Raw genomic sequence first — 21,311 nt, forward strand, 5'->3', positions numbered from 1 at the left:
GTCCTTGATACCAGTAGCTGCATTGCAATGGAAAAAAAAAACTAATTTGGTTTGGGAGGACCACAAATACCACACAAAAAAATGTTGAAGTTGCTGATATTGCATTAACCAGCTAACAATGCGATTACTAGTGAAAGGAAGCCTTGTAGAAGTCTAGGTGTAAAAACCTAGGCTTTTATACCTAGTCTGTGAAAAGGGAATTTATTTTAGTATAGCATTTCAGTATTTTTTCCACCGCGATAACTAAATGTACTAATAGCTTAAGAAAAAAATGATTGACTGAGGAAAATTATCTAACCATCATTTATTTCAGAAAGAGAAATTTTGTTGGTGTAATCTGCTATTTGTTTGAGACATGAATTTCATGTTCTTTATATCTGATACACCAGAGTTTCGCTGCTTTCCACGGTTCAGCACATTCTGTTTCATATATAGATTTTTAATATATAATTTTAAACTAGGGTTGCCCAAACCTGTAACTGGATATCTACCGCTCTGTAGGTTTTCACTTCAACACTGACAAAGCACACCTCATTCAACAACAAGAGATCTCATTGAGCTACTAATTATAAGAATCAGGTGTGCCAAATTAGGATTGAAATGAAATCCTACAGTTGATCTGCAGGAAGAGGGTTGGACAGCCCTGTTTTAAACAGATTGCTTGTATCTCTATGTAATATAATGTAATAATCTTTGAAGGAATTAAATGGACTTTGCAGTCATGTAAAATTCTGCAGCTAATAATCCATAGAAAAATACAATAACAGTTGTAGCTGATCATGCATATTTTAAATGATGTCATATTAAGGTGAGAATGGGTATGATAGTTTCACCCAGAGAGAAAAAATCCGGCAGGTGTATCATGTCTACTTGATCGATTACACATCCTCAGATTCTTTATTAAATATCTTGCAAGGACTTGCTCCTTGATTTCATTATTCACATATGGTGCAAGGGACTGGGTTAGCAATCCCAAGGTTGCACATATGAATCCAGGGTGGGATATTGCTGCTGTAGCCTGATCTTGACTAAGATTCTTCTTCCCTACATTGTTCACAGATAACATAGAGATTGAGCCATATACAGAGAACAATAATATACTACTACTACTACTACTCCTACTACTACTACTACTACTACTACTACTACTACTACTACTACTGCTGCTATACTACTACTACTAATAATAATAATAATAATAATAACCAAAGGTGGAACATAGTTCAAAATACAAAGTATAACATATCAATCTCCACCAGTCATTTCATAAGTATGATGGTATGTCATATAGATTTGTATTAAATATAAATATATATACATTGTGTATGTTGATAATTTAGTTTTTGATAAAAGTATCATATTTATTTGCATACATCTTTGAATATTACTTATACATTTGTGATCACAAGCTGATTTGGCCTTGGCAGCATGCTTTATCATTCTATACTTACAAAAACAACTGTTGACATTGAACAACTACATATGTCTATTTTAGTCTGATTTAGTAAGTATAGAATGATAAAGCATGCTGCTGAAGTCAAAATCAGCATATTTTATATTAAAACAACACTGAAGTACAATATTGAACAGTAATTGGGTATTTTATTAAGTTTATTTTCTTCATTTTTTGCTGCATTTAAGCTGTTCTTAATGTGCTTTTGAGATAATATGGCTTAATTTATGAATACAGAAGTAACATGGCAAATTAGATGAAGGGGTACTGCAAATACACCTATTTTTTGACTGAATTAGTGCATATGTGTTCATCCACAGGTGTCTTGAAGAATTTAGAGGACTTCCTGAGAGCATTGTGGACACGTGTGTATGTGCATGTGTGTGGGTCACCACAGAAACAGACAGACAAGTAAACAACCTGGAGATTGTTCTCTGAAAGTGAACAGAAACTTCACCCGATGATAAGCATACATTAAGGTCTATTGTCTCGCCTGTGGTAGAGAGTATTAAATACACTGCTTGGAAGGGCCGAAAGACTGCATTGCTCACAGATGAAAATAAAACTGACGGAATGCACATCTCTCCTCTCTCAGTGCAGGGTAAGTAGAGCAGAGTAAACACATTATCTTAAGGTGTAAGAGATGCATAAAGTATTGGATTTTGCACTGGATTTTGTGATTGTACTACTAGAAACAGCCAGTGTTAGGGAAGTGACTTTATTAACCACACAGAGTTCAGCTGATGGGAGTAAACAAAAGACAGCAGTACAGAGAGCTGTGGAAGCAGTCTGCTAGGCTGTATTCTTCATGCGAGGGGCATAGCTCTGATATGGTGACAGTTCCATGGGTGGTCATGTGATACTTACAGTTCCAGGTCACTGCCTTACTCTCCTGTTGCTGAGCGCATAATCCCCTCTATATACTTGTTGTCAGACACATGGTGTGGCTACCTACAAATGACATTGTTCCTTCAAGGCTTATGTCATACAATAGTCACAGGCAGTAGTCCAGGTATTCACAAGAGGAAGTAAGGGTGATGGGCCTATTTTGTATAATGAAAATGTATTATTCAATGTCTTCTAAAACTGTGACATACAGGTATCTGATATGAATCTTGATTTATACAAAGATATGTTTGCTTAGAATGAGTCAACATAAAAAAATAAAAAAAAAACCCTGAAAAACATTTCATATTTCAACATTATTTATGTACAGAGTATGCAAATGAAAGCACAGTATATTAATTAACAGGAAAGATGAAACAATAGATCATATGACTGATTATGCACTCACAAATCTATTATTACATTATTTACACCTTGCTTTTTATGAGAAAACACATCTGTGCATATCCTTGTATCACTTATCCAAGTTTGTATTTGACAGGTCAGCTTTGCCACAATTAATTTTCTGATTTCTTTTCTTCTCAAACCTTTAGGGCTCACACTTGTGTTAAATCCATCTGTTGGCTTACTGTACTGTGGAGCTCTTAACATAGTGGCTATGACTGCATTTAGGTACATGTCTCTATACTGTAATTCTGCTCTACCCTAGAGCAAACATAAAAAAGAAAACAAATAAGAAAAAAAGCATCCCTTAGAGTTTCCTCGAAGGATAGCAGTGGCTTTGTTCAAGATTAAACATTTGATGGACACCTCCGGACTCATTTTTCCCTCCCTGAGTCAGATCGATTGAACAAAAACAGATCATCACCCAAGGATGGTGAACATCTTACTTAATCAGGAGAATCTGTGTGCATATCCATGTTGTTAGAAAAATATTCTCATTAACTGTGCATGTAATTTCTTCCAAAAAAGCAGCATGTGCATTTCATAGCAATGTCTTCTTATGACAAGGTGTGAACAGGACCACAGCCACACCTGCAGTGTCATTGAACTGCCTCAAATTAAAGCTTTGGTGAGGATGGAGACTAAATACAAGCTTCATTTTTCATAACTGAATAAAAGTGGGTGAATGTTGAAGGCAAGGAGAGTCTTGACCTGCTAGCACACACTCCTATGTATAATAATTAGGTCTTAAACCGAGGCGTGAGATACACCAATACAATTAAGCTGTGCTTTCCATATGATATTTTCACATGTATTGAAACACTAAGAATGAAATTACTTCTGACCATTGTTAACCATATCCAGTTATTTAACATAAAAATAAACACATGCACGCCATTCAATGTCTGTTATGCAAATATAATTACAAACCAGGAATCATACAATGATATGAACACCATTTAGGCTTAATTGCATGAATAGCCTCATGTTGTGCATACATTCCCATGACATTCTGGCTATAGCACACAAATTGTGCAGTTTCTAGATCATTTATTACATTGTGCAAGCCTTTTTCAACAGTTTCATTTCTTGCTTTTTAACTTCGAGCCCACAGTTTGAACTGACACCTTCATGATTCGTTTCCAGATTTCTGGGGACATTGCTAGCAAGCTAATGCATTAGCATGATACCATCCCTGAACCCCCAAATACTGTAAGCAGTAGACCAAATCAGCTAGCAATTTTGATTTGCGACTACGGCACTGGAATTCAGTATATAACTGCAATCAATATTAGAAATTATAACAATATATCATTTCTAATATATTGTTTTTTACCAGTGAATCATAAACCTACTAATCATTTGCAATTTCTCCTGATAAAGTACCATGACATAAAAAATTAGTAGCTTGCAATAAAAATGGTAACAAGCAGCCTAAATGAAGTACTCCCTCTGAGGTAAAGTAAAAACCTCTGAATAGATTATTAATGAAAGTCTACCTAGGTGCCTTGGTCAGATACTATAAATTAGATAAAATTATTAACATTGTAAGAAAACATAATATATCAGTATGGTGTTTTACTACTATATCCATTATATTTGACTGCTGATCTGAACAGTCTTGCTAGGACCTCCATAGTCAGTAGTACAATCATAACACTTTACGCACCATAGAATTGCTCCTGTAATCTGGCCTTTGGAGACTTTATATCCTCATTGGTCTGTTTAATAAATATATTCAATTTACACAAGCAAAGGAGCTCTTGATTGCCCCTTATCTTCTGTGATTCATTTACTCATCCATTTTAAATATGATTTGATTATGGCAAAGAATAATACAACACTTAAAATACAAGAGATGAATATTTGTGAAGACAAAAGTGAAGATGAGGCAATTTATGTTTCAATATTTTTAAATCAAACAGAATTCCTCAAAAGAAGCGAAGTTTAGAATCAGGCTACTGCATTGCAATTGTAAGCTACTTTTAGAACAATGAAAATATAATGCTACTGTATTATGGAGCAGATTTAAACAAAACAGACTTGCATGTTGAATCGTGTATCTTGGTAGATCTTGCCTTACTCTGTGATATATTACTTTTCATCTACCTTTATAATTATTCCCTCAGAAACCTGAAATTTGAAGATGCGAAGGCAGTCCCTATCTGTCACTGAGCAGCATTGATCTAATTGAAAGAAAATGTGGGTGTTAAGCAAACCCAATATAACTCATGCCATTAAATTCTGTATAGTGTTATTCACCAACAGAATTGACAGATTTCCCTGAGATATTTCTTTTAATCTTCAACTATTGTTTGTGATATTTCTTACAGGAAAACTTACTGTACACATCACAACCGGCTTTTCATATGCAAGTGTGTTAACAGAAAGGCAGCTGAACCAAACAAACTGACTTACACATCATTTGTTAATGATTAAATGCAAGGCTGGAAAGCTATGCAACCATTCACTGTCCTCATGTCAGGCTTTTCCATATATATAATCAATATGCTTAAAAAAGAAAAGATCTTAGGATCTGTGAAACTGTTGGTTATAAATATTTGACTGCCCTTGCAGTTTTACCTTTGCAATGGAAAAACTGTGACAGCAACAATTATTGCTCCCTAACAAAAAATATGACATTGCAGCCTTGGATGAAAGGTAAATAATGCATGTAAATAATTATGTTATCTTAATGCCAGCTGTGACTGTAACAAAAACATGCCTCCTTCAATAAAACTGGAAATTAATAAAAGTGCGGACTTGATAGAATTACTCATTATTCAAACAAAAAGTATGCATACTCATAACATTTTAAAACAAAGGTGTAATAAGTCTAAAGATAATCCAAGTCATGGATGACAACCATTTTTTGTGGGTCTATAGGCCTATTTCCCCAGGGTCAATAGTGGAAGTAATGTCCTCCTCCGAAGATCTAGTATTCTGAAAGACAAAAACCAACAAAATACAAGCAGGATACATTTTTTTTTTACATACACACACACCCACGCTGAAGATTAGGAAGCAGTACCAGTAATATTTGTATAAAAACCTTTCCGACTATTTAAAATAATCCAGCAAACCGCGTGAACGGAGATTATTGTTTCACAACTACGTTTTAATCTTAATTGCATCCTCATAAAGCAAAAAAAAAAAATTCACCGTAACATTTCAATCTTGAAGAAATTGTTCTTAGGCGATGCGGTGCCAGTGATCTTCATTGTCAGTGATACAGAAATCTCGCGAATCGCAGATTTCAGCTGTGCCTAATGTTTCAGCCCCATATTTGACCTGTGCACCGCCCCTTTCCTCCGGGAATGCTGGGATGTATACTGCCACTGATCAGGAATGGTGAAGAGCTATGGTACAGTCCTAACTGTAATATAACTATTACATTTTACAATATTCTATAGAAATCTACACTGCGGCGTTTGTCTGAATGCATCGGTGCTACTGAAAAGCGGCCCTAGAAGTTAAGCATTGGATAAAGATTTAGAAATATAGCTAAACCAGACAACCGCCATCAACTCAGAAGTCCTTGACTGCGAAGGCACCCCGAGGCTACTTCCTGGTAAGATATAGACCCGAGCAAACTGTAAATACGACTCACATGTTTGACTTAAAATGTATCTTAATGACATTTTGATTGCAAAAAAAGTTTTCTCCAATGCGTTGTACTGTATGTACGTTGCAGAATTTAAAGGTGAATTGATTTTCTACCGTTACACTTGGGAAACGCTTTTTTAGTTTACACAGACATGGTTTCCATACTACAGCTAAGCGTAACCACGAGAGTAACAGTAACGTTAGGAACCGATGGCTAAGGACATTAGCCAAAGTTCGCTGATTTGTTTGCTCCAGCTAGCCAGCGCTGGCTATCCAGTTTAAGACAAGTAAGTTATTGTTTGACCATGATTGTTGATCATCTCGATGTTGCAACGTAATTTACAAATTACATTGAGCTTTGCGTTTTGTAAATGCGTTTTGGCAGATGAAAAATGAAGAGAACTGATGCAATTAACACGCTTTTCGAAAGTTGCTTGGTTGCCAGCAAGATGTACCAAGTTTCTTGTTTGCCCCGAGTACTAGTGAACTAGTCTATCTAGCGTAGTGGTAACCAACACGTATTCAATTGAATACGATAATGTAACTTTAGCATCTAAGCAGGTCAATGTTAGCTTGCTAGCTGAATGCGAGAACTAGTTCTGTGTATTTCTGGAGAGCGCTGCGACTGCTGCTAGCCAAGATTAGTCAGTGCTAGCTTGTCAGGCCATACCCCATGTTCAGGCCATGCTGGGTAAAAAATTGCTCGTGAGTACTAGCTAGAAGCTAGCTAACTTAGCATGTCATATTTTGACAGCTAGTTAGCAAACATTTTCTTGCAAGTATAAGGGATGTCAATAACTTTTTAATACCCAGCCAATTCCATTATAACCCAAAGATTGTTAGATATATAATTTATAGCATGTGTATAGCTAGTTCTCTAACCTGTTCCACCAGTGTGAAGTTGGGCTGTATATGATTCATTGTTTGCGAAACCGAGTTGTAGTTTGCTACATTTGTGATTTGACCAAGACACACTGGGCTCTTATCAGCGATGAAATGTGTGTTGTCACCTATTTTAAGATGGAGTTGACAAACAGTGAGCAAAACTTGGTAAACATGCATCAGAAAACACAACATCATTACTTACAGAATTTAAAGTTCTTTTTTTTGGCTCCTTTTTGTCCAGTACTCCAGGCTCATGCCTACTGAGCATCAGTCGGCTGCTTTTTTAAAAATTTTATTTTATTTTTTGCCTGGTTGCCCACTATATGCAGCCAGGGCCTCTGGGGAGCCTGGTTTGCATTCTGTTACACCTCACTGTAGCTGCAAAATTGACATAAAATGATGCAGTGGCCTTGTCAGCGGAAGCTTAAGATGGGTTGCATGGGGTGCTGAATGTTATTTTACCTTCCCAATGAAACGGGTCATGTGTGACACATTCTGGCAGGAGGTTTTATAGGGAATGTTTTTCCCTATGTTCCACTGCGCACTGCAGGGATGGCCTCTGAACTTCTTATTTAAAGCTTCAGTGCCTCAGGTCACTCATGGAAACAAGTGTAAGCACAAGAAATCGTGTTTTTTAAAACCATAAATTCACTAGATTGTGTCAGGTACATCCATCAGGAGCCTGTAGGGGCTGATGTTGTCTTTTGATCAGTTGCCTGTCAGGATGAAAAGTAACTCTCTGGCAAGATTTAGTTTCCAGTAGTGTCACAACTGTGACACGCACAAGGGGAGATGGGTTCCACCCAGATGATTCTGAGGCTGTGGTTTCATAATAACAGCATAAAAATGTTAACTGCATTGGCTGAAACTTGTGCAATTAATGTTTTCCTTTGTTTCTTTATCACATCTTTTCCGTAATTGTTATACAATTCCAATGCTGAGTTTATACGACTTTTAGGCGTGCATTCATTTCTCAGTCATTGTAACAAACTCAATCCCTTGAAGTGTGCATGGTGTGAAATAAGCAGGGCTTGTTGCAGCCAGTGCCGTCTGCTTTCCACACTGCCCACACGTGAATTCTGTATACCTCACATCCCATGAGACACCTTGCTGTCAGCCAGATAGTCTTCTGGAATCAGGAGGAACACAAATCCTGAAAATAAACGACTGAGTGACACAATCTGGATTTGAGGGCAGTTTGTACCTGTCAGAGCTTTTGGAAATGTAACTACTATCTCAGATACTGATTTTCATCTTTTTGTGTTATACACTCATTAGGAGACCCTTTGCAGTCAGCATACTAGTTTTAAGCTAACTAGATGAACTGTCTTTGTGGAGTATGCCTATATTTTTTTACTAACCCCGTGCAGAGGTGAGCGTCTGAAAATGACTGCTTCACAGGACACAATGGCATTAGTGGTGAAAGTACATCATCTTAAAGAAATAAAGAAATCCTCAGGCATACGAAATGCATGATTGGGCACTCTGGTATTTATTCACATTCTCTGTGCCTTACAGTGAGCTTCCTGTTCCTGTCCCAAGGCTGAGTCTGCATTGTATTAAAGGAAAGGGTGAGACACTCATCGTCTGACCATTTCCATCGTCATTTCACTCTGGGGTTTTGGAAAGAAAAAGGAAAAAAAAAAAATCTTTTATAAAATGCTTCTGATCTACAAAATGCCCAGAGCTATTCTAGACCTACTTTCAGTTCTTGTGTTGTACATCATAGCGAACAGTGTGGTTCAGCCCTTCACAGAAATGATGCAACGCTAAGGTTATTCTGAAAAAGTGCTGCATGGTATATACACTCACGTTATCAGATTTGACAGCCATATTACAATCAGAATGAAGTAACTCATTTTTACACTCTTTGAACCACTGTGTTTTATTTTATAACAAAATTTCCTAATATTTCTGAAGAGAGTTCTGATCTTCCTTTATTTGCAAAATATGTCCAATTTGTACAATTCAGAATCCTCAGGGTCATTTAGCCTATATGCTGGAATGCAAATGTCTTTCCAAGAAGCATACTATTTTATATTAAAATGCACATTGTGGCAAGCATTCTTTTGTTGGTCATTATGTATTAGAGACTATTTACGTTGATATGTTTACTGCATTGCATAGTTTATCTTTGTTGAATAAGCACAAACAGTGCCGTGTAGGCTAATTTGAATTTAAAGCAATTTAAGAATCTGTAGTGTATTTTGTTAAGACAGTGGCCATGGTAAACATCTGCCTAGTTGGAAAACATTGTCTTTATTTGTACTCACTTGTACATTTAGTAGTAATCTGCTTTTCTTCTTGCAAAAAACAATTAGAAAGTGTCACTGCGTATAACTGTACATATTTGGCTACATAGGGATGAAACCCAATTTTAGTTCTTCCCTGCTTACAAGATGTCCCACTAACATTGGTAAGGTCATTGATGGCTGATATTTGAACAAACATTAAAGTAAGAATGAGGTAACATACAAAGAATAAAACTAAATTCAAATAATATGGATTCCCCCTAAATATTAGAAGGATTGTCTGTCTTGCCAAAATACTACCTGTACAGTGCCAGAGCGCTGTACTAGCCTATATTCTGTTCTGCTCATACATATCCTTAAACTGCTACTGTTGGTTTTAATTTTGCAGACTCTGCTTGTACACTACTTTAAACCCCCCCCCCCCCCCCAAAGGTGCTTGAAGTACACCAGCAGCTACAGGCTAGGCTACATTATAGCTAGGAGTGCTTGCTCACTCCTCTGCTTAGTTCTTTAACCTGATTAACAGAAAACCTGATTTCTCTGCTGCAAGGAGCTGACTAGCTTGACACGACTTTCGAGTTAGCTAGTTATGCTCTACTTGAGAGCAAGCTAGCTATAGTTTTGTTTTACCAGGCAAGTTGGCTTGCTAAGTTAGGGACATCAATAGTCAAGATCATCAGTGTTAGTAATTACGTACAACAGATGCAATCTATTTTTTGCGAATGCCAGTCTTTAAAAGAAGCCCTCGTTAGCTGGCTATGAAAGGTAGCTAGCACGTTTCCTCAAGTATCAAATCATTTTTGCTGTTAAACTGTTAGTATTTCAAACATTGCTGCCTATTCTGTATTTAATTCTACCGTGAACACATTTAGTTGTAAATAAACATTAATTTGATTTGCCCATTAAAAAACAATCAATGAGTAAAATATGTAGCCTGTGTTTCCAGTTATGCAGTGAAAGTGTATTTCAAAGAAAAACATTGCCACATGTATTTTGGTTCTGAAAAATGTTCTCATGTAATAAAACTGAATACTAATTGTATGAATGATATTGTTACATAGTTATTGGGCTCTAGGATAGAGTAACGGATAGCCTAAATTTATTTCAAGTCTGTATCATACTTGGGCTGAGATTCACACAATTGTGACAAATGTGCAATAATAGAGGAAATAACGAACTTATGGCACGTTTGCATACGGGCATGGTGGTGTTCTTCACTTTTCTTTCTTTGTTTGCCTCAAATGTGAAATATTTCCAAACAGTGGTCCTGCTGTTTAATTTTTCTGCCAAAACCAGTAGCAGAGGTTCATCACTTGCTATTATAAATTAAGTAGCCTAAATACCACAAAATATCTTCGGTTGGAGCTCCGTCGAGAACAATGCAGTGAGTAAGAGGTTGAGCTGGGCTTGAGAGAGGCGGGGCTGCTCCATGTGGGCAGCTGTGTGTGTTGGTGTTTCGCTGTCTGTGTGTCACTGGTGGAGCGAACAAAACGCAGGCTCGTGTCTCTCCTTTTCCACTCATTAAGTAGTCCTGTTTTTCATGGGAATATGGCGCAGCTGCTATTGATGCTTCGGCATACGGGTATTGATACCTTTGAAAAATTCTAAATTGATATTTATTGAAAAATATATATATTTTACAACACTATTTTATACTTTTATTTTAATTAATGTTTATTTAATGGAATGTATTACAGCATACTGTTGGCCAAGCCACAATAAAACGTCCATGGCGTGAATATTAACATACTACAGTGGAGCAATTTGCAATCAATTTTGGTACGTAACTTTGGGATGTAGTCTGTAGTAGCCCATGGTAGGAGGTGGGTTTGGGAGGTGTGGGAAGTGCTCAGAGAGAGTTGACCTGATTGGCATCTGGGTTTCAGTTGCTTTTGAGTGTTCAAGTAACATTTGCGAGAGGCAGGTCACTGGGCCACTGCGTTTCAACAGGAGAGCACAGGTGCTTGGAGCAGGAGCTGGGCGGGCGTGGCTTAGTGAGTTCACCATGCTTTGATTTGTCACCTCTGAGAACTTGACAGCCTGTTAATATTCTGTTTGTTTGCATGTGTACACGCATATGCACATGTAGGCTATGCGATAAGCCATTTGTCCACATCATATGGACTAACTGTGCAAGCATAGCATTTGCTTTCGCTGTTACTTAAGCGATGTTGGCACATTGTGCACTGTGCCGGAAAGGATCTTTCAAAAACAGATATTTTCTTTCATGTGATTTTTTTTTTTTGTCCTCTTATTCCTTCATTCCTTTTGATTATATGTAAACAAACTGTAAATCCCCCAGGATATAAATTCGCTTTCATGGAATAATTACAAGATGCATATGCCACCGTAAGCACAACAACAATGACAATGACAGTATGAATTTGTCATGTAATGAGACAAAAGCGCAAAACGCATTTGCACTCAATAAAATGCACGTCGCTCTAAATGGAATGCCATCAGTGGTTATTTGTCGAGACTTGACTGCAAATGAGTCTTAATGTTTCACACGGGATCTAGGGGGAAGAGATCGGCGCATTCGCATGTTTTGAAAGACTGTCAGAATATTTTATCTGTCTGCCAGGATCGCTAACGTCTGTGGGCTTCTCGCGTTAGCATTATTGGGGATTTGAGTCCTTTTCGGCCTGTGGCCTGGCCGAGTCTGGAACGAGGCGCAGGAAGCTTCTGGCTTCAGTCTCCCAGTGTGAGGCCAACAGTGTTTTCAATCAGTGGGAAACAAACAGCCTGTTGGAAGCTGCAGGAAGCATCCATGTTGTTTCAGAAGTCATGCCAAGTTGGACCAGGAGACCTTTACCAGTGTGGCTATGGGCAGTGAATGAAAATGTTTTATAGATCTCTGAAGGCAGGCTTGGAAGCCAGCAGGGGGTTTAGCTGTTCTTGAAGGTCTTGGGACAGGGTGGCATTTCGGGTTTTTTGGCGAAGAAGAATTGGCATCTCGTAAGCCTGTGCTACTAAGCCTTGCGTGTTGGGTTTGGGGCCAACTGTGGCGATAGTTTTGTTTTAATGTTGAATATTCTACAGAGTGCTCTCCCAGAATACTGGTCTCTATGTAGTTAGAGCAGTATAAACCCTGTTTATTGGACTGCTGAAGCTTGTAAGCTGTGCAGATGGCATGGGTGGTGTCTCTGTGAAAACCCCAGATGAAAGCTTGCTCATTTCTTTGAACACGGATCTCAGTCGCAGTTCTGCTTGTGTCTCTGTGTCATTGTCAGTTGGGAATATACAGTTTCATTTTGGAAGTAGCAAAAAAGTATTGAGATCTGAATTTTAGATTAGATTTAGAAATGTATCTTGTGGCAGTCTGAGCTAAGCCTAGGTTATTCAGAATTTAGGCTACTCATATACACACATTCCTTCAATGTATCTTTAAAATTATTATCTACTATCATACAGTTCATTTCAATGGAAAGTCAGCTTTTTGACTTAAAACAGTAGCAATAGCAGAACTGAGACAAAAACTGTCCGGATGTGACAAATCAAGAACTGTGAGAGGATCGGTTACCCAAAAGGGCCCAGTGCGGTTTTAAATAGCTCGGTGCAAGAGTCTGGATTTTGTCAGTCCTGTTTCCTCAGTGCTTTGAGCAGGGACCCCTGGATTGTCTCCAGTGCCGTGTTTGGACAGCCTTTGGGGGGGTTGACGGACGGGAGAGCCGAGGGCTGTGCAGCTCTGTGAGGCATCGCCCCTCTTTCTCTGTCTCCTTCTAAGCGTGCGGACACGCCCACGGACGCTGACCAGGAGCTAGCCCTGCCGCCGTGCGGCAGGAGCCCGCTCGAGCCGCGCGTGTCAGAGCCGTCTGAAACCAGCTCGCTTCCGTAAGGCTGCGCTTTTAAACACGGTTTGATTTGTGACACGTTGGCACGACAACAGCCCGTGTCTCCTCGGAGACCGTGATTGTCATTCCTGGGTTCTGAATGCAAATCTCTTCCGAGCTCCTGAGAGCCTGTTGCTAATTGTTGCATGGCTGTGTATATAATGAATGTTTTCCTCTTTATTATGTCTACCCAAAGGGCAGTAAATGTTACGGTGTTATTGAAGCACGTACATTTACATAGATTGCAGACAGCCCAATATTTTTTTTCTTCTTCACATTCGACAGTGAAGACGAGGTGAGGAATTTTCTGCGGGTCAACTGCGGCAAAGAATGTACTAAAAGTACGGTTCGCTAACGCCGAAATAAAAACATTGTCATTACACGCGTGCATTACAGACATTTTGTAATTAATTATTATCCCAACCTAAAACCAACCAACAAAACGACAGCAGAATGTAAAATTTAGGAATGCGGTACGCCCGCCGAAGGAGATGAAAGCGAGCGCGGGGAGAGCGTCATTGGAGGGAGAGGCGCTGCGGTCGGGCGGATAACTGCAGGTAAAAGGCGGCGGCGGCGGCGCTGAATGCTGATTTGTTCTGCGGCGCGCGGAGCATCGATTCCTCTCAGGAGCTGAAAGGGAAGTCCCTGCGGGCATGAGGAGGAGAGGAGATGTAACCCTTCAGGGAGACTGTGATCCGCCGCTCGTCAGCTACCCGCCGCGGGAGCGCTCCAGACGACGGAGCGGCGCAGGCGCAGCGCCGGCGCTCCCGGGACGCGACGAGAGCGGGGAAAGAGAAAACAAACGGAGCTCTCGGAGCGCTGCGCCGCGGCGTAGCGTAGCGTAGCGTAGCCCGCGGATGCGGTCGGACCCACTGTGGCGCCCCGCCCCACGCGGCGCTCCTCGCCTCCCGTGTAGGCCGAGCGCGGTCGCGTCAGCCGTGTCCTTTTCGTTCACGCGGAGCACTTTTGACCTTTCCCGTGACGGTTTGGCTCTGGCGTGAGTTTGTGAGTTCTAATTCGAGTCAAAGACTGCTGTCACAAACGCCTTTCATTCTCCTTCATTTGATGGAGCAAAAGTGTGAAGTTCAGAAAAATTTATAAACCTCCAATGCTTAAAGTTACAAACTGTTTCATCACTGTGACACACTGTTTCACCCTTCTGCAATAGTGTAGCTGAGGTATTTTTCTTACTAACCCAACCCAACAAAGAGAATACTGGAACATCTGGATTGAAAAATTATTTTAACTTAATATGAAGGTATATTTCTAGATTCCTATAGTATATGCTGAAGGAACTAGAGGGAATGATTGTGACATTTTTTTTTTTTTTTACTATGTTAGTATTTTTTTAGGATGCACAAAATAAAAAAAATATGTCTGAGTGCCACAGATGTCATAACCTTCCTGCTCTTTGTATCGCACTGCAAAGACGACAGGAAAAAAAAGTCCTTTTTTTTTTTTTTAGAGTAGTTATGAGTGTGATTGCTGCCATGGGGCAAATAACAGTAAGTACACTTGGCCTGGTCCGGGCCTGCTTTTCATGCTTTGTCATTGCCCATTGTGGTCAGAGGTGCTAAAGCGAACTGGCGGCGGGCGACATCGCTAACGGCCCGAATCTTCATTAGGCCGCTAGTAACGAGTGCTACGTTAGGCTAACTAAAGCCAGCGTTCACATTTCAGCCACAGCCTGAAGAAACCGTTGGCAGGGCCTAAGGGCAGTAAGATGTGACTCCCCCTTTAGGCATGGAACGGAACAATGGAAGCTCTCTTTGCGCAGGCCCGGTCGCTTTTTGAAAATGACTGCTCAGACACGCTTGTCCTCGTAATCCGGTGTAAACACGAGCCACCCGTTTCCATGAGCGCGCGGCGGCGCCTTTGTGTCGCAGGTTGCCGTGACACTGCGAGGTGGCCTCACAATGAGCCGGAGAGGTCCTCCTTCTGAGCAGGCAGTCACCTGATTTCTCTCAGGGTTCGACACGTCCATTATGCCGAAGAAAACCACGGCCAGGGCGAGATAAAGAAATAAATAAATACATACAAAAAGGAAAGCTTTGCCGCTTTTCACAGGCAGACCTGCTGCTGTTTTTTGACGGCACGCTTGGCGTTTAGTCACTTAGCACCAGCTTCTGCTTATGTGTTCAGGCCTTCACGTTTTCACTGTTGTTGCGGGCTGTTTTTTTTGTTTTATTTCCACTGCATTAATGCACCACTCATTAGAGTGCCATAATATCTGTCCTAAGTGCGGTGAAATTTACGGGACTGGACTGTAGATGAGAGCATCTCCTGAATGTAATGTACTGTAATATAATGAGTAATGGTTTCTGTGGTAAGATGGCTGAGTTGCAGGAACACTGAGACTCGGCTACCTCTCTCAGGCTTAGGAGGATAGTGTGGCCCATTCGGCCCTGGTCTCCTCCACAGAGATGCTGCAGTGTGTGTGTGTGTGTGTGTGTGTGTGTGTGTGCCTGTGTGTCTGTGTGTGAGGTCTGCCCCTATCTCAGAACACACACAAAAACCCCCATTAAAACCAATGATTAATTCCATCCAGGTATCAAAAACCGAATACCAAATGTAGGCATCAGCTATTTCTGCCACGGTGATTGCTCATGGTGATTTTTGTTTAATGTGATTTCGCTTTTGCAGTTTTTTTTTTTTTTAATTTCTTACCATGCTGCAGTAATGGGCTCACATTGACAGTCCATCCTGTCCAGAGGGAGGGGGAAAAAGAGACTGCTGAAGGATTTCATGAAGGGATGAATTTGCCTCGTGTGTAATCTCTTATCAATCTGTTATTGTTTCAGTCCCATCACATCCCCTAATATAATCACAGTTATCTTCACAGGGGACAAGTGGAAGCTCTTGTCGGCAGATAATTGAATGGATTTTTTTTGTAGCCTCGCTTGGCTACCTGCTCAATGAAAAAGCCCCCGTATATCAAACAGTGTCAGAGGAGACGGCCTCATCCAAGATTAATGAGGAGGCAGCGTCGGTGGCTTTTCCTGTAAGGCACCTGCAGAAATAAGGACAAGCGAAACAAAAGGCCTGGGAGAAAGAGCGGCCATTGTAATGGGAGGGAGGGAGGGAGAGAGAGGGAGAGAGAGAGAGAAAGAGAGAGGGGGGAGAAAAACCCCGGCACCATCGAGGGCCTTTAAATCCGACGCTCAGCCGATAATAGGACGGCCCGTGCCAACTCCTCAAAGGAGGAGACGGGGGGGCGAGACGGCGACAGCTGCAAGCACTAGAGCGTCCGCTCAATGGCAGGCGTTTGCGCGGGATGAGCGAGTGGCGGCGGCGCGCTAGCTGCCGGAGCCGCCCTTCCGCGGGGGTACTCCAGGGGGAGCTCCACGGCGGGCCGACGGAAATGAGGTGCAGGCGCGGAGCAGAGCGCGGAGCCGCGCGGGGCGGTGTGCTACATCCGCGCAGGTATAAATCACACCGGGCCTCACATGCAGCCGGTGATTTGTGCCGTGCTATTTACTTCTGGTGTGAAATAATCATTACCCCATAAAAAGATGAAAGTGAAAAATGTAAAGGAGGCTATAAATAGTCCGATTTTGAAATACGGATCGCTGCTCTGGCTTCCTCTAGTTTGTGGACTTTTTTCTTTTTCTCTCTTCTTCGGAAATGACGATGCTCCTAAAATTACACGCGATGGAAACGTTATCATCACTCTGTAGAACCCTGAAGTTATTCTCACCGTGACATACTGAGAGGCCAAAATGGATATGGTTACGGAAGTGCAGTTCTGATTGAAAAGCAGCTATGAAAAAGCTATGTTTATTCAGCTGAGGTGTAGGCAAATGTACTCATTTCATTTCTGTCAGAAGAGGCACATTTATCAGCTCTTGCATTAAGTCATTAACTTGTTAATAACTCATTAGGGCTGGGTCATTGTGAACAGTTCAAGACAGATTCAAACCCTCTTTTGTCTGCTCAGGTTGCCAGGCGTTGCAAACCGTTGCCTGATACTTAACTCTACGTCTCACCCCTGAATCAATCCTAACATACAGTTACATGCAAAGGTATTTGGACAGTTGTGCCAAAGTGTTTTTTCCCCTCTGTATTAATCAGATTTGTATTTCAAATCAAGCAATGACTATGAGGTAAAATTCACAATGCATGTGTCTGCATTTATTTAGTGTGTTTAAAAAATAAAAAAAAAATACTGTCTTTGAACTATATTACAGCAATGCCATTCTATGAGCCCCCTTTATTCAGTGTCGGAATAATTATTCGGACAAATGAATGTCAGCTGTTTAAAATTTACCATATTACTCTAATTATTGATTAATGCAAAGCTGTGAGGGTCAGGGCTTGGGTTATGTCCTTTGGAAGCGATTGAGTCTATATTATAAGTTAAAGGAGCTAAAAACTACAGATGAGTGCCAGAGAACTGAGTATGATCAGCAAGAAAGCTATTGTGAGGATGAAAGAAAAGAAAAAATCAATTGGAGTTATTGCAGAATTTTGTCGGTCCACAGTATGGAATGCCCGAAGAAGAAACTAACTACTTCCTGTAGTCCTCCTAACTGGAGTTATTGCAGAATTTTGTCGGTCCACAGTATGGAATACCCGAAGAAGAAACTAACTACTTCCTGTAGTCCTCCTAACTGGAGGACTTAGGAGTCACCAGCAATCAGGTCATCTGCCGAAGACATCAGAAAGTGATGACAGGATGATTGTAAGAGCTGTGAAAAAATCAGTTAAATTGGCTAAATTGTCAGCTCAAGTAATCGCTAATGATCTCCATACTCTGGGGGTGAAAGTATGGCAGGACACTGTGCGCAGAAGACAGAGAGAGGCAAATTACAGATGTTACACTTCCAGTCGTAAAGGCTGGAATTGGCAAACAAATGCAAAGATGTTGCTGATGAGTTATGGATGCAAGTCTTATGGGCAGATGCGATGATGATAAACCAGAGTGATGGAATGGTGAAATTGTGGAGAAAGAGATGCACTGTTCTGGACCCTCTGCTTACTACTTCATCTGTCAAGCATGGTGGAGGCAGTGTGATGGCTTGGGTCTGCTAGGCTGCATCTGGAACCAGTTCAGTGGTCTTTATTGATGATGTAACCAGCGACGGCAGCAACAGCATGACAGCTGAAGTGCACAGAAACGCACTGCCTACCAACATTCAAAGAAATGACACCAAACCTGGACAGAGGTTTATGATGCAGCAAGGCAACGACCAAAACATGCAGTAGATTTAACCTAGGAGATTATTAGGAAGAAAAGGTAGAAGTGTTTGATGTGGCCCAGTCAATCCCTAGGTTTGAACCCCATGAAACGTGCTTTTCACTTGCTCAAAAGGAAATTGAAGTCAGAAGCCGCAGCAAACACACAGCAGCTGAAAGAGACGGTAGTAAAAAGTTGGCAGAAAATCTCAAAGAATTACATCATGTCTACTGTTGCCCATGAGTCGCAAACTTGATGCAGTTGCCAAATGTAAGGGGTATGCAACAAAATATTGATCTTGCAGGTCATTAAATTTGTCAAGACTTTGTCCCAGTACTTATTCTGACTTAAAAATCGGGGGACTCTTGACTCTTGTTGTTCAGTATAGCCTATGCATATGTTAAACAAAATTAATGAAATAAATGTAGTGGTATTCAAAATTTTTTCATTGTAGGCATTGTTTGATTTGAAATACATTTATGCAGAGGAGAAACAACCAATTTGCCATGACTGTCCCAATAACTTTGCATTTAACTGTGTATCACATTTCTTTATGAAATCCCAAGTCATTTGAAATCTTCATTATGCTGCTGTTTGGAGGGTTAATTATGGCTATGATTAATGAGAATGAATGCTAAACGGAGGTCGCAGCTAATGAGCAGGCAGCATTTTGATATGCTTTCAGGCATGCTACAGTAATTCTGCACACAGCGGCATTTAAATGAGCAAACCAAACTGAGTCAGTCATTTCGTATCATTTGGGGTTCTGTTTTACTGGTATTCAGCCTATCGTTTATGTGCCATTTGCTGTTTTATGTGGCTGTACATCCATACGGATAATGGTGCAGTGGAGTCACTCTTTCTTTTCACTGTGCTTGCTCTCCTTGAAATAAATATTTGACTAAGATGAAAAGGGGCATGTCACGCACACCTCGCCAGTGCAACCTCGCTGAAAGAAGATTGAACATATTTGTGTTGAACAAATGGTCAGGTTGGGATGACTAATCACTTATCCATATCCATCTGCACCTTTGTAGGACCAACACCTGAGCAGTTACCGGTATGGCAGACTGGCATGCCGCTTGTTCTCAGTGTAGTCATGCACCATATGGTGCAGAAGTGACTTGGCCACAGTATCACCCAGAAGGAGAGGATTTCAGTCGACAGGGATTTCCCCACCTCATCGTACAAGAGGAACTCAATCAGGCACCTGCAGCCTGCATTGTAGTCCTGCAGGGCTGTCTCGGTTTCAGAGTGGAAAGAATGCCTAGCAGCAAGCAAACTTGGGTGACCAAAAAGCACTATGGGCAAAAATACTAGGTAGTCCTTCAGTATTGTGACAATCCATCACCATTGGTTGAAATGTCATTACATCTAATCCATGCTGTTCAGAGTAAGCAACGCTGGTTAAAACGTATTAGTTGGGTAGCAATCGCGCCAGATAACCTTTTCACAGAAGTCTGAAGAATGACCTCCACGATTTTCATGAGGAGGTGTATTGTGGCTGAAACTGTCCTGGTGACTTTGTAAAGTCATCATATCACCCAGCCATTCTATGAGTCCCCTTTATTCAATGTTGGAATAATTATTTGGACAAATGAATGTCCGCTGTTTCATTTACCATATTACTCTAATTATTGATTAATGCAAAGCTGTGAGGGTCAGGGCTTGGGTTATGTCCTTTGGAAGCGATTGTAGAGTCTATATTATAAGTTAAAGGAGCTAAAAACTACAGATGAGGGCCAGAGAACTGAGTATGATCAGCAAGAAAGCTATTGTGAGGATGAAAGAAAAGAAAAAATCAATTGGAGTTCTTGCAGAATGTTTGTCAGTCCATAGTATGGAATGCCCGAAGAAGAAACTAACTACTTCCTGTAGTCCTCCTAACTGGAGTTCTTGCAGAATGTTTGTCAGTCCATAGCATGGAATGCCCGAAGAAGAAACAAGCCATTTATAACCACTGATATAGGTGGTTCAGTGGTCTGCAGCCCTGATTCTGGTGAGATGTGGCATCTCCTGTATTCTTGCTTCGGAGTGCTTAAACGATCAATTAAAGGGAAAGTTCACTTGGATTTTTTAATAGTATATCAGTTTTCATGTATGTTTTGGGCCAGCCAAGGCAGTTTTTTTTTGTGTATTTGGTGAATTTTTGTTTTCCTGAATTTGATTTGGAGTCGAAGTAGCTTCTTTTGATTTTCTGTGTTAATAAACAAGAAGGGACGTAAAGTCAATAATTCAAATTTATTTCGTTACCCAAGTAATTTCAGGACTGAAGATTCATATTTTACCTTTATATTTGTTCAGAGCAGTACTTCAGATACATATGAGCATGTCTTTTTTTGTGAGTGGCATTGAATTTGGTTTTAAATTGCATGTCAAGTTGCACTGGACGTGTCCTAAAGTGTGAAATGTAATGTGCTGAAACCTGAATAAACCCTGTTCTTATCATTAGGAGGTGAACAGGCTGGGGGCCAGAGAATACAGCACATTGTCATTGGATTTAATGGGTTCGCTGTACCTGTGGTCTTTTCTTGACTCCATAAAGCAATATGAGAAACTGTCTGGGCAAACAGTATGCTGCCCTGATTAAATGTGAGAACCTATGTTCAGCATTGTTGACACAGGTCTAGATTTTCATGCAGTCTGTCCTAAATAATTTCTCTCATAAAATCACAAAGTGTGTGCGTGTGCGTGCGTGTGCTTGTTTGTGCTTGTGTGTGTGTGCGCGCGTGTGTGTATGTATGCCTGTCTGCATCTGCGTGTGTGCGTTTAGTAATTGGGTTTCATGTGGGTTATATTTTATATATTATATATAT

At 40.5% G+C, this 21,311-nt stretch overlaps 1 protein-coding gene across 6 annotated transcripts in view; it reads left to right on the forward strand.

Annotated features, from left to right (window-relative positions):
• The first annotated feature begins 6,043 nt into the window (after window positions 1–6,043).
• nek7 (NIMA-related kinase 7) overlaps window positions 6,044–21,311 on the forward strand; it is a 68,108-nt gene continuing 52,840 nt past the window's right edge. For 3 of the 6 annotated variants that reach the window (XM_064332053.1, XM_064332054.1, XM_064332058.1), the window contains exon 1: window positions 6,044–6,314. The gene's annotated coding sequence lies outside the window, so the exon portion shown is untranslated. Of the gene's footprint in view, window positions 6,315–6,503; window positions 6,637–8,752; window positions 8,806–21,311 lie in introns of those variants that run through there. The other 3 variants (XM_064332056.1, XM_064332057.1, XM_064332055.1) reach the window with 3 other exon arrangements.

Source organism: Anguilla rostrata, chromosome 4, assembly GCF_018555375.3.
Source record: "Anguilla rostrata isolate EN2019 chromosome 4, ASM1855537v3, whole genome shotgun sequence".
NCBI lineage: Eukaryota > Metazoa > Chordata > Actinopteri > Anguilliformes > Anguillidae > Anguilla > Anguilla rostrata.